The 21,750-nt window shown below is 39.3% G+C and overlaps 1 protein-coding gene across 1 annotated transcript in view; it reads left to right on the top strand.

The window, feature by feature from the left end:
* Window positions 1–21,750, top strand: part of SYN2 (synapsin II) — a 184,785-nt gene that overhangs the window by 880 nt on the left and 162,155 nt on the right. The window lies entirely within an intron of this gene.

Raw genomic sequence — 21,750 nt, 5'->3', positions numbered from 1 at the left:
GCTTAGACACATAAAATCTGAGGTGAAATAGTCCCAGGTGGCCGAAGGAACATTTAGGGCCAGTAAAAAAGGTTTAAATTCATAAAGCACGGAGTGAATTTGGAATGGAAATTGGTATTTTGGAGGGAGAGGGTGGAGGTGGGTTTTTTTGTAACCTGGACCCATGAAGGCTGATATCAAGTATTGACATCAGGTTGATGAAATCACACATGTGGTGGCCCAGGTGTACACGGGCTTGTTCCCCGGAGCATGGCTGAAGTCTCTTTATGAATAATAAAATTGTTGTATTTTGTGCAGCAGGGAGGGGACGTGTGGAATTTTTTTTTTTTTTTTTGATTGCTTGTTTTTCTGAAATGTGCGTGGTGGGGGGCGGGGGGGTGGAAGTGAATGGTGGCTTTTTCTAGCTGAAAGGTGAAGACCTTGGTAAAATATTCTGGATCATTAAAGGGGTACAAATAAAAGGAGATCTGCCTTAATGTAGTAGATGGGAAACTTCAATAATTTTTTTTTCTTCTAAAGAGATAGGTAGCATGTTTCTAACTTAGAATGGTGAAGGCTGCTGGTTGGTAAAAGTACGAATGAGGTCCACTTAAGACAAATTAGTTAAAAGCGGCTCTATTTTATAGTTAACCTAGGAAATGGTAGGATGGTGAAATTGACAGGTGAAGGGCTTGGAGAAATGAAAAGGCCAAGAATCTGGGGGTGCCTTTTCTCCAGGAATGTGAGCAAGGGTTTTGTTTGTTTTTTTCTCATAGGGGTTGAGGTTGGAGACTGGACCTGAGTGTTCTTCCCAGGAGGGGTGCACAGAGAGACCACAGAGCTATTTCTCTCCATTTCTTCTTTTGGCTGCTTCACTGCTCTCTCTCTCTAGCATTCTCTCTTTGGGAGACCCAGAGGGAGGGAGTGCTGGCGTGTGGGTGTGGTGGAAATGAGATGCAGATGTGGAGATGCCCTCCTGCTGGCTGCTAATGTCACCATTCCGAATAGTCCTTTGGGTGACTTACGTGGTTGGCCTTTTCAAGAGAGTAGAGTAGAAAATCCGAAAGGACTTTTGCCAGGAAATGACAAAGGCACATGGAAGAGGGTAATGGGGAAAGTGTGACTGCATATGATAGTGCCACTGGCAGCCCTCCTTAGGAGAATTACTCTGACTCAGTTCATATCAACAAGTGCTTATTAAGGAGGAAGGGAAGGTAACCAAGCTAGTAAAGGTGCTCAGTCAGAGCATCCATTATATGCCAAATGCTGTACTCTCAGCATGATATCTCATTGCATTTTCTCCACAAAACTGAGGCTTAGGTAAGTAATATGTTTACGATCATATAGCTAGCAAGTGGTAGAAGCAGGATTTGAACTTAGGCCTGTTAGACTCCACTGCTTTCATTCCACTATGTTATATTGCTTCACTATTATTAGCAATATTAATAACAAGCTCCTTCTCGGCAGTGTGGGGGCCTTTTAAGAGAACTCACTCAAATTTCGGACACAAAGTGGATACATGAAACAGTTCAAAAGAAATCTAGAATTATTGGTTGAGACTAGTGTTTCAGGCAGTCAACAAATGGAGTGGTTAGTGAGAGCCAGAGTTATTGGAGAAAGCTTCACAAAAGATGAATCTTGAAGAAAGGCCAAGAAAAGGAGGAAGAGAAATGAGAATGACATTCGTGCTTTATTTTTCTGTGCAGGAATTTGACCCTTCTGTACCTTGTCCTGATTCTTATCCTATTAAAGGCACTTGTTTTGAGTCTTATTGCCAGTTATGTATCTATAGATAGGTACTGATACATATTTGTATGGGTATGATGAAGCTACTGCAGATTTCTGTTTAGTTATAAATGCTTCCGTAGCTTAAGATTTGAAACTCTCTGGATAGTATTCTCTAGGAGGACTCTTTGGCATAAACTAGAGAATTTGCCTTGCCCTGGAGACTAGAAGCCTCTGATGGAAGTCATAGAAGCCACTTTCCTATGGGCTGACTCCCAACTGTTTTCCCATTTTCTCTGAAGTAATAACATTGATTTATTAAAACTCTTAAGCCCAGTTCAAGTCTAGTTCTTGACAGCAGTTTTGTGCTCCTGTGTTTCTGTGCTTAATAGCAATTCCTAGAATTGCTCTTCTAATATGGGCCTAAATTTGTCAAAAACATCTCAGTTAAAAATTGATGAGTGGTTTTATTGAAAAGTCTCTATGAGTTAAGGAGCAGGTGCTTGCCATGACAAGCGCAGTGACTTACACAGGTGATTTTTGCACTGAAGGCTGGTTTTAGTAAAATTGTCTCACAGTTTAAGCTACCTAGATATGATTCAATGAGTGATATCGTATATGCCCTATGTTATTTTCCTGGTGCTGGAATAGGAAGTCAGAGTGTAGACTCATTAGAACTTAAGAATATTGGTCCCCTCTGAATTATATAATGCTAAAATAAAAAGTTTGAATAAGCATTTAAATAACAAGAGATGTAAAAGAAAGGCTTAAAATAAGCAGCCTCTCAGAGCATCCTTAATACACAGCAGTTTCCTTTGAATTTCTGTTATTGTAATTGTGGGCAATTGGAGACCCCACCACTGACCAGGTTGATGGGAAAATTGGAAGATGTTTTTCTTTTGCTGGAAATGTTTTCATTGGTTGTTTGAGATCGTTAGATTAATTGCACACTAAAAGATCATTGAAAAAGTTATCTGTGCCATTAAGAAATGATATCAAGCTCTTTATATACCTTATTATTTATTATTAGTGTTTTGTAAATATTGCCAGAAAATGAATGTCCTCTTTTAAGGTTCATGGCTAAATTTGAAATGCAATTAAGATTGTACTTTAATGATCGTGCTTAAACAAGGAACAGGTGTTTATGTTGTTTCTTCTGTGTGTTATACTCTCACTAGCGAAGAGGTAAGTTTTCTCTCAGATTCTGTGCTGCCTCTGTTCCGGAGATTCTGACCCCAGTGATCAAGTGAGCTTTTCATCCTGGCATGATGTTTCAGTGTTTGATTCAGTATAGCACAGGTACTCTTGAGCGTCTAAACTGCAGATATAAGTCGACAGATATTTATGAAGCACCTTCTCTGTATAGGGGATATTTACGAAGAAAAATGAGACACAGTATCTGCCATCTAAGAGCTTACTGTCCAGATAGGTAGATAAGATAAATACTTTTTAAAAAAAATTTACTAAAAAATATGGCCTTTGGATCAACAGCATTGGCATCAACCAGGTGCATTTTGAACTGCAGAATCTCTGGTTCCACCTCACACCTACTAAGTCAGAATTTGCATTTGAATAAGATCCCCAGGTGATTCATAATCACATTAAATTTTAGATGCACTTAGCTAAAGGATATGCCATTAGTGCTAAGGGTGTGGCAATAACACCAACTACTGTCATTTATTGAACAACATATGCCAGATTTACTAAGCTCTGTACCAATCTCATTTACTCTTTACATAGCAATGTAATACTGCAGAAGTTTAAAAGAGTTAAGAGATGGATCTGGGCTAGAGTGGGAATGGAAGGTTTCTCGGAAGAAGTGAAGTTTTAACTGAGCTCGAAGAATTGGAATCAAAAGAGATAAGTTTGTCTCAGTCCAGACAGTGGATAGCATAAGGAAAGTACAACAGCAGAAAAGGGGGGACAACGAAGAGACTGGATTGATGCGTTATCTAGGCAGTACCTGTCTCCATTCTTTTCTAGCCAGCCTTTGAGCATTTTATCAAGAATAGAGGAATTCAAAGTGCAGCAGTCTGCTTGAACTAGTGCTTGTGAGTGACTCTAAAAAATACTTGAATTTGAACTTGAAAGAACACTCAAATAAGGTTTGGGCCTTCTCTTTGTTTAATACTTTAAGCGTCTTATTTCTAACATAAATATACTGATTGCACAGAATTTGATTGTTCGTAGCAGCAGTTGCCTGTACTTTAGAATTCTCAGATATTAGAGCTGAAAGATCATCTGAGTTACTTTATAAATGGGGAAATCTTGATCTCAAGAGGGGATGATGTGGCTTGTTCAAGGTTACTCACTTAGCTAATGGCAGAACCAGAACTAGAATCTAGAACTTTAATCTCTCTACCTTGTTTTTTTTTCCCCCACTCTACCACAGTATCCCTCCATTTTGACTATTTTCTACCTTTAACTTTTATATTTTTCCATCCCTTATTATCTCAAGGACTGGCAGGGACTTTTAATCTCATAATGATAGTATTTAAACTTGAGGGAACCTGAATCATCATCTAGCCTAGAGAAATGGAACATTTTGCCCAAGGTCAAATGAGAAGTTAGCGAAACGATGGGAACTACAACTCGCATCTGACTCCAGCTCAAGTTTCTTTTTACTCTTAAGTCTCTCTTTGAGGAGATTTCTCAAATTCTTTTTCTCCTGAAAAATACTGTTTGTGTCGGCTTCTTTTAAAGACTCATCATGGAGCTGTTAGTAAGTGCTTAAAAAGACCATGTAAGCACGCTCACACTTAGCGACACCAGCAATCACACTATTCCTTGTTTGTGTTCATTTGTGTTATTGTTGTTTCAGCAAAGTTCATTCTAAAATGGTTGAAGAAGGCCGGGAACAGTGGCTCACGCCTGTAATCCTAGCACTTTGGGAGGCCGAGGCAGGTGGGTTGCCTGAGCTCAGGAGTTCAAGACCAGCAACGTGGTGAAACCCCATCTCTACTAAAATACAAAAAATTAGTTGGTTGTTGTGGTGTGTGCCTGTAGTCCCAGCTATTCGGGAGACTGAGGCAGGACAATTTCTTGAACCCGAGAGATAGAGGTTATGGTGAGCCGAGATCGCACCACTGCACTCCAGCCTGGGCAACAGAGCAAGACTCCATCTCCAAAAAAATAAATAAAATAAAATGGCTAAAGAAGAATCTTGGAGACCTAGTCATCAAAATCCAACAATCTAATAAAGTTGGTAGGACTGTGCTGTAATGCTGACCTTCCTTCCCTTCAGGAACCCATTTTTACGTTAGCGTTCCTATCTACCTAAGGTTGCTTACTGTCTTTCTGTACCCAAGTTCAGATCTGTAATAACCTTGTTCTTTTTAATATCTTGCTAAGCGAAAAGGAATGGAGGCCTAAATAGGAAGTTTTCTAGATGTGCATACCTTTCCCTCAAATTTACAAGGGATATAAGGATTAAACACAGGCCTTGTCTATTGGAATCTTATAGTCCAATGGGGGAGGACAGGCATTTAAAGAGGATTTTAATATTGTATGGTAATTAGTATGCATAGGATACTATGGGAACACAGAGATAGGTTATCCTGGGGAATGAAGATGTTGTAGTTAGAAATGTTCCATTAAAATGTGCTACCATGTATTCTTAGATAAACCACTTTGCATCTTTGGACTTTGATTTTCTAAAATTTGTCAAATGAGAGGATTGAAATATATTCTCCAAGATCCTTTCCAGCACTATATTATTTCCATGGTTCAGTTTTTGTGCCATTTTCTTTTAAAAGCATTAGCTGTAATTTTTTTCTATATGGTAATGCCTATAAACCTTTGGAAGCAGAGATATATGTCAATAAATGACTAAACATTTCCTAGAGTGAAAAGCTCACCTTTGAATGGTCTTAATTCAGTACCTCCTTGTTACATTATTGCTACCATATGTTATCGTGAAAAAAGAGGCTAATCTTGTGATGCCTGCTGTGTGTATTTCCTCATCAGTGATGGGAATTGGGACTTGTGGCTAAATCTATGTGGGAATCTAAAACAAAAGATGACAATGCCACCTGATAAGCTTGCAGAAGGTCTTACAAGATTTACAGATGTACACATAGAGGGAGTGCCACTAAACACAGAAAAACCAAGATGCAACTCTGTCTTGAGGCTATTGCATTTAACCATGACCTCACTCTAGGTGGTGGATATGATCCTGAAAAAGCTGTGTATATTGAGTTTTTGTAAACTGAATAATTTCAAAAGCAGTGGGGCACTCACTATTTAAATGAATTGTGGAAAATCTTTTGCAAAAGAAATTGCCTTTTTTATAAGAAAAAAATTGTTACCTAATTTTTTTAGCTTCCCACATAGAAGTAATTGGGTATCATAAAGCTACAATATCTCTTTAGAGAAAGGAGAGGATGATCTAGAAGGCTTTTCTGTTCTGCAGACACTGCTTCAATACAGCAGGAAGACGTAGTTTTTAACAGGGCAATGACCTATGGAGAGAATAAAGGGAGCAGATACCACAGGTGCCTGAACTCTAAGGATGTCTGGGAGGCATGACTAAGAATAGGAGGATGTATATGGGCCTTGGTGTTTGTTGCTTGACAGCAGGCATTTCAGAAATTTTAACTAGTTCATGTAAGATTGTAAAATAGATTAGATTCAGTCACCCGGCCCTTCTTTCCTTTTCAGCAGCATGAAACAATGTGAAGATACAGGATTGAGGGTCAAAAGACTTCGAATTGAGATCTAGCTCCACTGTTAGCCATATGGCCTTATCAGGTTTACATAATCTCCTTGAGCCTTTCTCCCATCTATTTGACAAATTTCCACTGGAGGTCTACTATATATCAGGCACTGTTCAAGGTTCTAGAATAACAGACAAAAATTAGTTTCGTTACCTGTAAAGTAGAGATAACGTATTTCTGATACCACTGTTGTGATAATTAAATAAAATAAGGTACCATAAAAGCATTTTGTAAAAGCTAAAGAGCCATACTAGTAGTTACTGTTGCATATTTCCCTGTTTCCAGCTGCAGGTATCTGATCTACCTTGGTTCCTTTTTTGAGTTCCCAAAATTTTGTTATGTAAGTGATTGTTTACTTTGCACACTTCTGGGATGAGGAATCTTCTTTTTGTTGTTGTTTTTTAATTGAGGGCCACTGGCTCAAGACAATATCATCAAAGGCTTTCTTTTGTGTTTTTCAAAAGGCAATATAACTTAGTTTTTTTTTTTTTTTTAATGACAAAAACGTTACCCATTAACTGAGCTATATTTAATAATTAGGGACAGAACCACATAAATCTTAATTTTATTTAATAAGTGAATTCTGAAATAGCTCTCCTTCAGTTTTACTTGTGACTAATTAAGGAAGGATAGCTTCAGAGGAAAATGAAGGAAGAGAGAAATACACAGAAGGCCTTTAAAAGGTAGTGCTTGTATTTGTTTCCCTATCCAATCAAAGCCTAGAACATTGCTTTCAGAATATTTTTAAGCAAAACAAAAGCATTCACGGATCTTAGAAAGTTAGCTTCTTTCTTAACATTCTTCCCTAACACGTAGTTGCTCACTATGCTTATTCACAGTTTGCTTCCAGCTTTTCAGACTCATTTCTCACTGTCCCCTCAATCCTGAATTTTGCTGTACTCTGGATTACCCTCTCCTTGCACACATGCTGGACTTTCAAGACCTGGTGCTATTATTGCACAGCTGCCTTTGTTTGGAATGCTCTTGTCCTGGTTCTCTTACCTTAACGTTGATTTTCTTTATTTCATTCTCCGAGGATAAAGGCATTGCCTATTGTTGAAAAAGACTCATCTTCTCTTGTCTTCTGCATGACCTTGCTTAAGATGTCATCTCTCTTTTTCCTTCTGTTCATACTCTCATTTTCTACTGATTGCTCTTTCTATGGGTTGCTCCATTCTTGTAAATAAAGTAACAAATGAAAAACTGATCCTCACCTTCCTAACCACTCTTTCCAAACATGAAAGATAAATCTCACTCGTTATTTATCCAGTTATTTGCCCTTTTCCACTGACACTGGCCTTCTGCCTTCTCTGTAATATTGATACTGTTCTTGCTAGGGAACCTAATTGCTAAATCCAGAGGAAGGTGTCAAACATTCACTGATGTGTTTGACACTGTATATCTTCCCTTTGGAAGTCCCTTGGCTTCAGGACACTGCATTCTTTATTCCTTTTTAAAATTTTTAAATAGTTTTGTAAAGACAATATCTTGCTATGTTGCCTAGGCTAGTCCCGAAGTCTTGGCCCCAAGCGATCCTCCTGCCTCAGCCTCCCAAAGTGTCAGGATTACAGGCATGAGCCACCACCCCCAGCCTCTTTGTTCTCTTCATACTTGTTTTATCGAAGTTTCTTTTCACTCTTCTTGTTCTTTCCCTTTGTCTACCTCATTAAATGTGGATGTTCCTCTGGGCCCCCTTTTCCTGCCAACTTCTTTTTTTATACTGCATATTCTCCCTGGTCCATCTACTCTCAAGGTGTCAGTTACTTCCTAAATACAATCAGTTCCCTAATCATTACCTTTAGTCCAAAACTTTGTCCTCATCTTTAGACATGTTCAGCTGCCTGCTGGACATCTCCATCTGGGTGGTTAAGGGTTGTTTGATCCAATATTGAAATCCATGTTTTTCCTTCCGATTCCAGCTCTTCTGTATTTTAAGTGGGACACCGATGGCCGCCTATTTCAAGTTCTTACTAACTTTCACCTAGAACTTCTGCAAGTCTCATCATGATTTCCATTTAGTAACCTGAATGAACTATTTAAAATGCAAATTTGACCTTTTTACTCCTTTGCTTAAAGTTTTTCAGGAGCTTCCCATGTCCTATAGGTAGTTTATGGCCCTCCTGTGATTTGACCCCTGCTTTCTTCTCCTGCTACCTCTAATTATTTCCATGTCCAGACTTCCTTTTCCAGCAATACTGAACTGTTTGCACTGCCATACACACATTGTTGCATTCCTCCTCGTCTTTGCTGTCTACTACTACAGTTGCCCTTCCTCCTCTTTCCTTTTCTTGATTAAATTCATATTCATCTTTTAAGACTATTTCCTTTTCCAGAAACTCTTCTCTAACTCTCTAGATTGTATTGAGCGTCTATGCCCCCTCCATGCCGTCTTTCAATACTGCAAGTATCTTTATCTCTGGACACAACACAATGGTCTGTTTATATGTCTGCTTCCCCACTAGATAGTGGGTTCTCTGAGGACAGGCTGAATGTTTCATTCTTTTTTGCATTCTTAGCATCCAGCATAGGGCCTGAAACATAGATTGAGGACAGTAAATCTTTGCCATATTGAGTTGAGCAGCAAGAGAGTCAAAGAGATAAGGGATAGAAGGTAACAATGAAGAGAGGGAAGTATCCTAGGATTAGAAGTATATGTTAATATGTTGGAAGTCATCCTTACTCTCTTCAAATATAAGCTTTAGAATGCTTTCACTCTTATGTCCTGTGAAATACAAATTAATTACTAATTTTCAACCATACCACATCATAAATCTTTAGAGATTCAGCTCTGAATGAGAGATCCATAGCAGCCCACAATACTGGAAAGTATTATTTAGTCCATGGCAGCTCTGAGCAGAGCAAAGGCAAATGGAATAAAATTGAGGACCAAGTCTCTCTTACCATATATTGACACTTGGCTCTCAAGGAAACATTTTTCTGAAAATTCTGCCTTCTTTTTTCCTCAGTGTGAAACTCCAACCTCAGGCCACCCAAGCTGTGCGTTTCTTTCTCTTTAGTGAAAAAGTTCCTTTGGGCTACTGCTTTGTCTATACCTTTATGAGAGTTTTGTGTGCCTTCTTCCACACAGCTTTTTGGGGCTTCCTGTTTTCTCAACTGCAAAGTGGGAGTGTGGGAATGGTTTAACTTCCCCATTGTAAGGGCTCTTCAGAACTATCACAAACAATATATTTGTTTTCTTGAAAACAGCTTTAATTGTAAACAGTATACTAATGGTAGAATAGAGATTTGGAGAACCAAAACATCATTGTGATTGGAAAATGTTCAAAGTACACAGCAAGCTTTCGTGATCTGACTCTGCTTACTTCTTCTGCCTTGCCTTTCTTTGATTCGCCACATACTTTGATAGCACCATGAGACCCTACATAGAGCTAATTGAATGTGCCGTGCCCCTGTGTCTTTATTTATACTACTCATGCTTCCTGAAAGGCTTTCTTCTCCTGTGTCTTTGCCTGGATGATCTTCAAGACTCAACTCAGTTGTTGCCTCGTCTAGCATCAGGACTTAATCCTTCCTTAAATTATTTCCATTTGTGTTAGAAACCACAATACCATTGATTACCTGTCATAGCAATTAGCCCACTGTATTATAATCAGGGTTTGTCTGTCTTCCCCAACACTTCACTTTCAACAACACTGAGATCCCCTTGAAGGCAGTGACTATAACTTTTATTTCAGTATCTCCAGGACAAAGAAAGTTTTCAGTAATTATTTGTTGAACTAATCAATGACTTATGAAAAAAATTATGAAAATATCAATGATGAGCAAAAGCAACTCATTGGTTCCCTGTAAATATAAACAAATGACAGCTGCATTAACCGAAGTGACTAGTCAGCAAGTAGTGGTATATATAAAATCTTTTTATAAAGTGTAAAGTGCTATAGAAGCATTAATTATTGTTACTGGATTAGAATTTCCTACACCTTCCCTTACATAAGGCTGATTACGTACCTGCCTCGCGCCTCTCCCTCATTCACCCTTGTCTGATGTGCCTAAACACCCCATGCTTGTTTTTTTCTGAAGAACAGCTGTTGTGCTCTCTGCTTCTCCTCTCTCAGCCTAGGCACTAAGCTGCCTTTGTTTCCTTGAGCTTTTCTCCAGTTCTAGGGTTTGTTCGTTCTTTTCTTCTTCCTATCTAGGACTAGTCTTCCATTCCTGTCCTCCCAAGCACAACTATAATCCCTTTTCCAGGATATATACCTCTTATCTCTTTCTCTGTTCAAGGGGCCTAACAACTTTGTACAATAATTTCAGCCTGATTTAATCCTGTGCAAAGAGGCTTGGGCTTTGTGAGAGGAAATTGAGATCCCCTTTCTCTATCACGGACTGAATCTTTGGAGGCCCTCGATATTAATAATAACCCAGCTGAAAACTGTTTCTTTTATATTTCTAGATTCCAGTGATATAGTGTGAATCCTTTTTTGTTGTACCTTGTAATGCAACTATAGCAATACATACGAATATATATTTCCCTCTTCTGTCCCTTTCTTCCCCTGTGAATAGCTAATGGTGAGAATTTAAGTTCTAGAGTCTGTGTTCACTAACATTTTAAGTGTTAGATAAAAGGGCACCAATGAAAGATTGATGAAATAAGCAGCAAACAGCTACTAACTTGAATGTGTTAGTTGCCATGAAGGCTACGAAACCAGTGAAATACTTGAAATCAAATAATTATAGAATATATACTTTCAGTCTTGAGAACTTATACAGAATCTCAAGGAAGACAGAATTAGGATAGTGTAATGGAAAGAGCATTGCAAACACTTAAAACACCTGGATTCAAGTCTGTACTCTGCCAACTAACTTTCTGTGTCACCATAGGCAGTTGAACTGTTCAAGTCTCAATTTGTTTCAAAAATTAGGGATATAGGCCAGGCATGGTGGCTCACGCCTGTAATCCCAGCACTTTGGGAGGCTGAGGCAGGCAGATCACTTAAGGTCAGGAGTTTGAGACCAGCCCGGACAATATGGTGAAGCCCCATCTCTACTAAAAATACGAAAATTAGCTGGGCATGGTGGTGGGCACCTGTAATCCCAGCTACTCGGGAGGCTGAGGCAGGAGAATTGCTTGAACTCGGAAGGTGGCGATTGCTGTGAGCTGAGATCGTGCCACTGCACTCCAGCCTGGGTGGCAGAGACTCCATCTCAACAACAACAACAAAATTATGGATATAGGCTAAATCATCTATCTTCAGAGGCCCTTATGAAATCAAGTGATCTGTAGAAACCTTTCTAAAGGTTGGACTGTTTGACTATATAAAGAACTCTTTATATAGTCAAACAATATCACAGTCTCAGAGTGGACTATAGAAGTCAAAATGTTTCGCAGAAGTCACAGATCTGAGCTGGGTTTTGATGGAAGAATGGGATTTAGATTAGTGAGGCGGGAGAGAGGCATTTCAGTTAAGAGTAAGAGAAAGAGCCAAAGCATAACATCAGTAATGAGTAAGATGTGTGTAGTGCAGATGTAGGCTAGTTGGCATAAAGGTTTCAAGGCAGGGAAAAGAGGGAAAGGCTTGGATAAACAAGGTGGGAGAAATGATAATACGTAATGTACTGGGCATGTATTTTGTGACAGGCAGGCACTGTTTTAAGTAGATGTATTAACTCATTTACTAGGGTATCAAATAGATTACTACTATTAACCTAATTTTACAAATGAGGAAACTATAGCTCACAGTGAATTCAGAATTTGAACCCAGGGAGTCCAGCTCCAGAGTTCATGCTTCCATGCTCCTAACCATCATGCTCTGTGATTAATGGATAACAGTGTTCCATATTTCTCCTTTCCACTGAACACCTTGGTATTTCTTTTTCTCAGTGACACAGATACATGTTTGACGTTGAACAATTTCTTATTCTGTCTGAACTTCACTTCATCTAAAAAGAGGACATAAAGTATATCTCAAACTAATTGAAATAAACTTTGAAAATGTCTAACAATATGATTGACACTTGACAGATGTTCAGTAAATGTTCCACCATGACAAGCAGATTTTCATAGCATCTTTAAGACAACAGCTTACTACATGAGTATTTATAGGAGCCTTCAAGGGAGTATAGGAGCCTGTCATTTGTGAACAGGTTTTCATGACACTAAAAAATGATTTAGAAAAATAGAACAAACCTAGATGAATATTCCTTCATTTTGGTTGGGGTAATTTGTTGTACATAGTTTGGAAAACATTGATTAGCACTGTTTTGAAACAGTCTCTGGGGAAGATGTTTTTAAGCTGACTTATATGTGGAAACTTCATACTTTGAGCACTATCACATTTGTGTCTCATTTAATCCTCCACACGATAGAATCTGTGGTGCAGTACTTAATATTATTCTCATTTTACGTATGAAGGAATTAAGGTCTAAGTAGGTTAAGATGATTACCCAAGCTCAAATAGCCAGGAAGTGATAGAGTCAGGACTAGAACCCAGATTTGTGGGTTCTATATGTTCTGTGGCCTGGAAAAGAGAATGTTCTACAGAAGGGAAAAATCTGAGCTGAGCTTTGAAAGATGAGTGGGATTTAGATTAGTGAGGAAGGAAAGAGGCATTTCGGTAAAAAGGAAGAGATAGTAAAAGTATAATAACAGTAATGGGAAAGAAGTGTATAGAGCAGATGTAGGCTAGTTGGCATAAAGGTTTCAGGGCAGGGAAAGGAAGAAGTTTGGATAAGCAGCGTGACTTTGGATCCTGTGTGTATTTCTTGAGGCTTCCTAGACTGAGTGCCAAGTGCCATAGAACCAGGTGGTTAGCTAATCTGGTGGAAATTTTGTGGGCAAAAATATCAGTTCTTCCAGCCATTTAATAGACTTGTTTTCCAAGGGCATTTAGCTTAATGATTTCCCTTTGGTACTAGCTTGGAATTCTCTTGCAGAAACATCCAGATTCTGATACAAAAGGCCAATGAACAGTGCCATGAAGAGTAGTGATGGGAGGATTGAGACTAGTTTAATTCATGCCATAACAATTTGCTATTCTTCTCTGAATCTCGATTTCCTCATCCTTAAAATTGGAATAATTTTACTTGTCCTACTTTCTTCATGAGATAATGTCTATGGGAGGACTTTGCAAACTGTAACAAAAACAACAGATTTCAATATGTATTGTCTGAAACTCTAGCAACAGGTGGGATTGAGAGTAGGTAGATACGAGGAAGAGTTCCCCACTTAGTTTCCTGTTAGGTATTGTCATGGGCACTTTTTCTAGTTATGAGAGTAAGAACTTAGGGGAGGAAATAGGTTTACTCAAGTATTAGGGCTGCTGAGTCTAGTTAGAACTGTGTAGGTAGTGAATTTTGTTTTCTTACTTTTTGGTGCCTTCTCTCTCCAATGATGCCTCTTATTCTCTGTCTGTGGACATATATCTTATGACCCGGGACTCATTCCAGATGTGAACGTATTTTCTGAATCAAAATTGGGACATGAAGTCTTATTTTCCAGTGCAAGAAATAGTCTGGGAGATTTTTAGATGCTGAAATGGGGGAATTTGGAGGGAATTTTGGTGGTTGGAGACTACAAGACTGAAAATGTGAAATCAGCAGGTTCTTGGGACATTGAGGGCAAATTGTTGTTGGCATCCCTATTTCCTAGCCCTTAGTATTCAGTAGACTGAGCCCATGTTAGCTCAACTATGAGTTGCTAATGGTTACTGGCAACCCTTTTTCAGGTTTCTGCATTTTCATAGAAGGAGCTGGGAAATAGAAAAACTTCTCTGACACTAAGTCATGAATAGTAGAATTTCAGCACTAAGATCAGAGGAAAAGGAAAATTATTCTTTATTGCCACCCACCTACATGAAAAGTCTACTCTTTGAAAGAATAAAACATCAGTTAACTTGGCAAAATGGGATGAGACTAATTTTCCTGTAGCCTCCAGATAACTTATGCAGTCAGGTTTGTTTGAAAAAAATGCACTCAACTTAACTCTGACCCTTGGAAGGAAATTGTGGTATTTCTGATTCTATATTAAGGTCATATATTTAAGTAAAACTTTACAATTTGTGTACTTTGACTTGTATGTGCCATTGCACTTAATTGTCACCTTGACCTTGTGAGGTAAATTGGTATAATTTCCTGCTTAGATTAGAAATCCAAGGCTCAGAGAGCTTGCGATTTTGCTTAAAGTTATAACACCGAAATAAAGTTGTGTCTAAAATCAATACTCTTCTCACTCCGTACCCTTTCTCTGTGCGGCTAAGCTCCTTTCTGATCTCTGCATTAGTCAATTGATGATGCTTTTGCTTAGAAGCACCAGGGATAGATAAAAAAAATTGCTTAAGATGGCAAGAGCCTGTATGGTTTGTGACAGATGTTGTGTAGGTTGGTTGAAAATAATTTAAAGATTGTCTCCTTTCCCTATGTGTTTTTGTTAATGCTTATAATACTTCTATGACTTAGAGTCCTTCTGGTATATTTCAGACTGATTCTGAGTTGTCAGGAAAGAGGATTTTCACTCCACAGCTCAGTTCTTTTAAAGCTTCTTATTTTTCTTTGTACCTGGAAATTTATTTCTTAGCCAGAACTCAGAGTGGCATCAGACTTAAACTTAAGTTCCTACTAAAAAGACTGTTCTCTGCCGGTCTGTTTTTTTTCCTGTCCTCTTCCCCCCAACCCCGGCCCCCCACATAATTAGTCCCTCTTGCAACATCCTCCTCTTCTCCTGTCCCCCCAGTTGATTCCAGCTGTAGTGATATGGAAGGTTCCTGGAATTGAAGGGCAGTGGGTTTTGGAGTAGGGAAAGGATTTGAAGCACCTGGCCCTCTGACTCAGGGTACCCTCTGAAAGTCTTGGGAGGTTCCCTGCTGCTATGTCCACTTCCCAGGATCCTGTGCTTTCCCCCAGACCCTTAGGAGAAAGATCTAGGTAGCAGCTTTGAAGGAAGAAGGACTCTCCAGAGATTCTTCAGTGCTGATTTAGTTTTTCCCCTAGATATATCTTAGAAACAGGCACCTAGAGATAAACTTTTTGTTTGACTTTAATGATTTACCTCCTCTCCCCTTCTTGGGGGTATTTATTTTGAGGTTTCCCATGTATTTCATATATTCTTTCATGAATTAGTCGGTAGGAATTGGTGCTGTAACGCGAGCGCAAGAAACATTGCCCTGTCTTCACAAAGCTTATAATATAATGGAGGAGACAGGCTATTAAACAATGTAATAAAGTATGATTTATTATATCAGCATGATTAAAGGATGTTTTAAATAGAAAACATTTATCTCATAATTTTACCATAGTAATAGAGGAGCTGCTTTTACATTTTTTGTATTCTCTTCTAGTATTTGTTCATATACACACATATTTTTACATAATTGTGGTTGTACTCTAGCCATAACTTCATATTTTTTCACTTATAAATAATTTTGACATATGCCAGTCTTAGAAATTTATTTTTTCATGGCTAATGTACCATGATTTCCTCAATTTATAATTCTGTTAAAGAACTGTATTGACTTCCAATTTTTCACCATTATGACATAGTACAACCATAGGCATTCTCAATTTTCAGGAGACCAACTACTTGATAAAAGATTATTATATCTATAGCTCTTGGTAATGTTACTATATTGCAATATCTAAGAAGATTCTATGAAAGGTTTTTTTCTATTATATTTGCAGTCTATCAACCATTTTTACCTCACTTTGCAGCACATGGTATTATCTTTTTTAGTGTTAATATCTGTAAAGCGGTATTTGACTATTTTAACATGTATTTCTATGAGTATACCAGGTAAGATTAAATGTTTTCCCCAATGTTTGTTTAAAAATATGTGAAATGTCATGCTACTTTGGAGGCTGAGGTGGGTGGACCACTTGAGCCCTGTGACCAGCCTGGGCAACATAGCAACATCTTGTTTCTACAAATAAATAAATAAATTTTTTAACATGTGGAACATCAGTTCTTGTCTTTTGGCAGTTTATTTGTTTACTTGGTGGTTTGATTTTAAATGGGCTATTCATTGTTAAAGATGAGGAATGGATAGCAGCAGCTAGAATGGCTTCTTGGGTGTTTGTTCCAACTTGGCAGAAAACATCAGTGATTGTGAAGATAAGAATCAGATTCTTGGCTGGGCATGGTGGCTCATGCCTGTAACCCCAGCACTTTGGGAGGCCGAGGTGGGCAGATCACCCAAGCTTAGGAGATCGAGACCAGCCTGGCCAGCATAACGAAACCCCGTCTCTACTAAAAATATGAAAAACAAATCAGCTGAGTGTGGTGGTGTGCACCTGTAATCTCAGCTACTCGGGAGGTTGAGGCACGAGAATCCCTTGAGCCCAGGAGGAAGAGATTGCAGTGAGCTGAGATCACACCACCTCACTCCAGCCTAGGTGACAGAGCAAGATTGCAAGGCTCTGTGTCAAAAAAAAAAAAAAAAAAAGAGGTTATTTAAGCTAAAATCAGTACTACATACAGGACTGACACCTGTGGGGTCTATACTAGGCTGTGAGTCCCATCAGGGCAAAGGCCACGTTTTGTTCTTTGCCTCAGTCTTTAGCAGCCTGGCTGATAGTAGGCCTCAAAAAAAATGTTGAAGAAGATTTCAAGTTCTTGGGACAATGGATAGTGTCCTCCAAATATCACTTCCGCATCTTCTTATATTGCTCAAAGTTTCACCATTTAAGTTGCATTTCATTCTTAGGATTTTAAAGAATGAAAATCTTTCTAATCTTGGAGACCTCTAGGAAGTTATTATTATTATTATTATTATTATTATTAGTTTTTGAGACAGAGTCTTGCTCTTTCACCAGGCTAGAGTGCAGTGGCGCGATCTCGGCTCACTGCCACCTTCGCCTCTCGGGTTCAAGCGATTCTCCTGCCTTAGCCTCCCGAGTAGCTGGGACTACAGGTGTGCACCACCATGCCTGGCTAATTTTTGTATTTTTTTTTTGTATTTTTTTAGTAGAGACAGGGTTTCACCATGTTTACCAGGGTGGTCTCGATCTCTTGACCTCGTGATCTACCTGCCTCGGCCTCCCAAAATGCTGGGATTACAGGCATGAGCCACCGTGCCTGGCCTATTCTTTAAATTTTTTTTTTTTTTTTGTAGAGACAGAGTCTTGCTATGTTGCTCAGGTTGCTCTCAAACTCCTGATCTCAAGCGATCCTCCTGCCTCAGCCTACCAAAGTGCTGGGATGACAGGTGTGAGCCACCGTGCCTGGCCAAGAAAATTATTAATACCTATAGGAGGATGAATATGGTGGTCTCAGGTAACATACTGGAGATTATAGCTGCAATATGAGAGCAACACCCTGCAGAGGTAGAATGTAGAATGCACACCTGGTGGTGGAGGAGTAGAGAAATGCTCACAAGAGTAGTAGGAAGTTGTCAGAAATAACAGCTACATTTATTGACCAGAATCCCAGGAATATGAGAACTGGCAAGTAATCTTAGTGTTTACCTGAGCCTTGGTGTCTTTATGTGTTAAATGTGGATGAGAATGCCTATTTTCCAGGGTTATTGTGACACTTAAAGTAGGTTATGAAAGTGCTCTGTAAATTCAAAAGTGCTTTATAAATAAAAAAAAAAATCATTGCCATCACCATCATGTAGGAAGCTAGGGAATACAGGGATAAAATTTCTTTTTATTATTTTTTCAGGAGCTGGATTTATTCTTCATATTTTTAGCTAATCTTTATCATTTGAAGGTGAAATTGAAGTTTCTAAAGTAGTATTCCCCCTGCCCCGCCCCCCCGTCCCCGCCCCCGCCACCGCCGCCACTGACCAAGGAAACAGTGAAGAAGGATAGAGGATGGGGAGGTAGCTTTGGGGAGTGTAAGACTTTGTTAGCTTTTTATCATGTTAAATGAATAGCTTCTTTCTGCCCAAGTCTTTTTCCGAGAGGATGGTGAAAAGAGGAAGGCACACTGTGGACCATGTTCAGAGTCAGTGTTTTATTTGATTGAAGCAGTGGGACAAGATGAGGAGGAATTATGAGTTAATCCTTGAATAGTAGGGTGGAATCTGCTAAGGAGAACCTTGAATTCAAAGCTCACGTATTTTTTCTTTATCTTGTAGTCAGTAGAATGTTGTGAAGGTTTTGATCAGGGGAGTGAGTTGATCAGTGCTGTACTAAGAAGGTTTATCTGAAGACAGTGTAGAAAACGGGCAGTGGGGGGCACGGGTGGAGAACTTGTGCAGTCCTGGAGACCAACTAGGAGCATGTTTTGGTTGTCTGTCTGTGAGGTACTGGATGTTTGAACTAGAACCGTAGCAGTGGAAAAGAAGGAATGGATACAAGGGTGTCTTGAGAGTGTAGTCCTGGGGTAAAGGAGCTTTGGGGACCTTATGACCCTCAATCTGTTATTGCTTCCAAAGGTTTGTTTTCTCTGTAGACCTTTTAAAATCAAAGTATAAAACTGACATACACAAATGTGCAGAAATAGTAAGTTTGTAATTCATTGAGTTTTTAGTATAAAATTATAAAGTATGACCCAAGATGAGATGTGCATGCAACATTACCAGCGCCTGCTAAGCTTCTATCCATCATTACTTCCTTTTTTTTTTTTTTTGAGACGGAGTCTCACTCTGTCGCCCAGGCTGGAGTGCAGTGGTGTGATCTCAGCTCACTGCAACCTCCACCTCCAGTGTTCAAGCGATTCTCCTGCCTCAGTCTCCCAAGTAGCTGGGATTACAGGTGCATGCCAACACGCCCGGCTAATTTTTTTGTATTTTTAGTGGAGATGGGGTTTCACCATGTTGGCCAGACTGGTCTCGAACTCCTGACCTCGTGATACGCCCATCTCGGCCTCCCAAAGTGCATTACTTCTTTCAATCTTGACTTCTCCTCCCTGAACAGGTAACTACTATTTTGCTTCCTTCAGCATATGTTAATTTTGCCTGCTTTTGAGCTTTATATAAATGAAATCCTACAGTAGAAACTCTTTGTGTCTGGCTTCTTTTGTTTAACATAATGTTCATGAGATTCATTTGTTTTCTTGTAGATAGCATTAGTTCATTCTTTGTCATTGCTGATTTGTATTTCATTCTCTGAATATATCACAGTTTATGCATTCTGCTGTAATGGATACTTAAGTTGTTCCCAGTTTGGGGCTACTATAAATAATGGTGATAAGAACAATTTTTGTATGTAATGTTGGTGATTATAAGCTCTTATTCCTGCTGGGTGTGTACCCAGGAGTGGCATTTGCTGGGTTATAGGTCATATGTATATTCAGCTTTTAGTAGTTTTACAGTTTTACAGAATGATTATGCCAGTTTACACTCCCACCAGCAGTATATGAGTTCCTCACCAAAACTGTGTCTTGTCAGCTCAGGCTGCTGTAACAAAGACTTTAGACTGGGAGGCTTAAACAACAGAAATTTATTTCTCACAGTTCTGGAGGCCGGACGTCTGAGATCAGGGTGCCAGCATGATTGGGTTCTGGTGAGGGCCCTCTTTCTGGCTTGTAGACGGCACCTTCTTGCTATGCCCCCACATGGTGAAGGAAGAGAGCCCTGGTCTCTTCATCCCTTTATAAGGGCACCATTCCCATCATGGGGGCTCTCTTCTCTTGACTTTATCTATACTAATTACTCCCCAAAGGTTCCACCTCCAAATGTCATCACAATTGGGGATTAGGGCTTTAACATGTATTCGGGAGTGACACAAACATTCAGTCCATAGCAACGTGGTATTGTCAGTATTTTAAATTTCAAAGGCTTTTATAGGAAACTTGACTAGAGAAGGCTGTACCTAACATAAAGGAAGAAAAGGATTATTGGTTATTGAATGCCTGCTGTGTATGAGATACTGCCTAAGTGCTTTTCCTAATATTGTCTCATTTAATCAAGGTAATCTTATGTAAATTTTGAGATCACTGTTGTGTTGATTTTACAAGCCAGAAAACTGACCCTACAGGTTAGTCAACTTGTAATTGCCATCCAGAATCCAGCCTAGATCTGCTGGAGTCTAAACCAATCACATTACATAGAAACTACAGTTGTCAGTGAGATGTGTGGTTTTTTTTGTTTTTGTTTTGGTGATGGGGGGCTCTTCCTGATGACCCTGAAAGTCAGTCAAATAAGCAGTCCCCTTCTGATACATAGTGCCTAGCTGGCCCTGCAAACAGCAGCCACCCAACCAGGCACCTCCCCCTACCCTGTGCCCTCTCTGCTGCCTCACTGAATCTCTTAGCAGCCAGTCATTAAGACTGTCTCAAGGTAGATATTATACTGACACATCCTCTCCTCCAGCTGGCAAGCTGACGGAAGCTTCCATTGAATTTTAAAGACTAGCCAAGCCTCTTGTTTCTTTCACCAGTTTTTTTCATGTAGCTTTTTTCCCCCTAAGAATGGGAAGGCAGGAATGACATGTGATAGAGCTTATAGGTGCTATTATTAAATTGTTGTATGACCTTGAATACCACATTTTCCTTGTCTTGGCCCAGATTTCCTAATTTATAAGAGAGTGTTGGGTTGGGGGTCAGTGGTTCCATGGACCCTCCTCATGGCCTACAGTGGGAAGAGCCAAGTGGGAAATACTTTGGATCCTCTGGATATTATTATAACCAGTGTAGCTCTGATTTCATTTGTTGAATATGCACTGAGCTTTCTCCTGAGATTTTGGTTAAAGCAAATAATTATATGACAAATATATGCTTGAAATGCACTGTAATAGATGATACTAGGTGATCTCTACTAAGGGTCCTATCAACTTTGTGAAAGATCATGAGTGGCAAAACTGAAATGAGCAAAATTTCTACCCTTAACCTTTAAAAATATATATATGCAAGGCCTTCATGCTTCCCTCTGATCACGATGAGAAAATAGAAGGGGCTATAATTAATTTGCCTAGAATAGGAGGCTGGGGAAGGATTAACAACAAAGGCGGCATCTGAGTTGGACTTAAAGGAAGAATAGAAGTTCAGTAGGTGGAGTAGGAGATTAGGGGAGTAAGACCTCTCAGATGGAGGAATGAGGCAGGAAGGTATGAAAAGACATTGCTCTTTAGGAAACATTGTGTTCTTGGTGCGGATATTTTGTGTGATGAAAAGGGGAAGAATGAAGAATGCTAGGAGACAGTGGCTGGGAGGATCACTGAGCCACTTTGCAAAGAGATTTGAATAGTACAGTGGTGGGGACTAATGAAAAATGTTAAATATCGTTTGGGTTAGCACTGCATACTTGCTAATCTGCAAATGCATGTTAAGCTCCTCTCAACTCAGGACCCTGATCCACACAGCAGTGTTTGGATGTTAACTAATGCAGTGGCAGTGCCCACAAACTCAGAAGTGATTCTAGTTAGAGCCTTGGTGACTTGGGGTTTACACTAATTTCTTTTTCTTAATTGTCTCAGGGTATTGGATATACGTGTAATG

Source organism: Symphalangus syndactylus, chromosome 21, assembly GCF_028878055.3.
Source record: "Symphalangus syndactylus isolate Jambi chromosome 21, NHGRI_mSymSyn1-v2.1_pri, whole genome shotgun sequence".
Taxonomy (NCBI): Eukaryota; Metazoa; Chordata; class Mammalia; order Primates; family Hylobatidae; genus Symphalangus; species Symphalangus syndactylus.
Note: the sequence above shows the minus strand (reverse complement) of the source record. Positions and strands in the feature narration are given on the sequence as shown.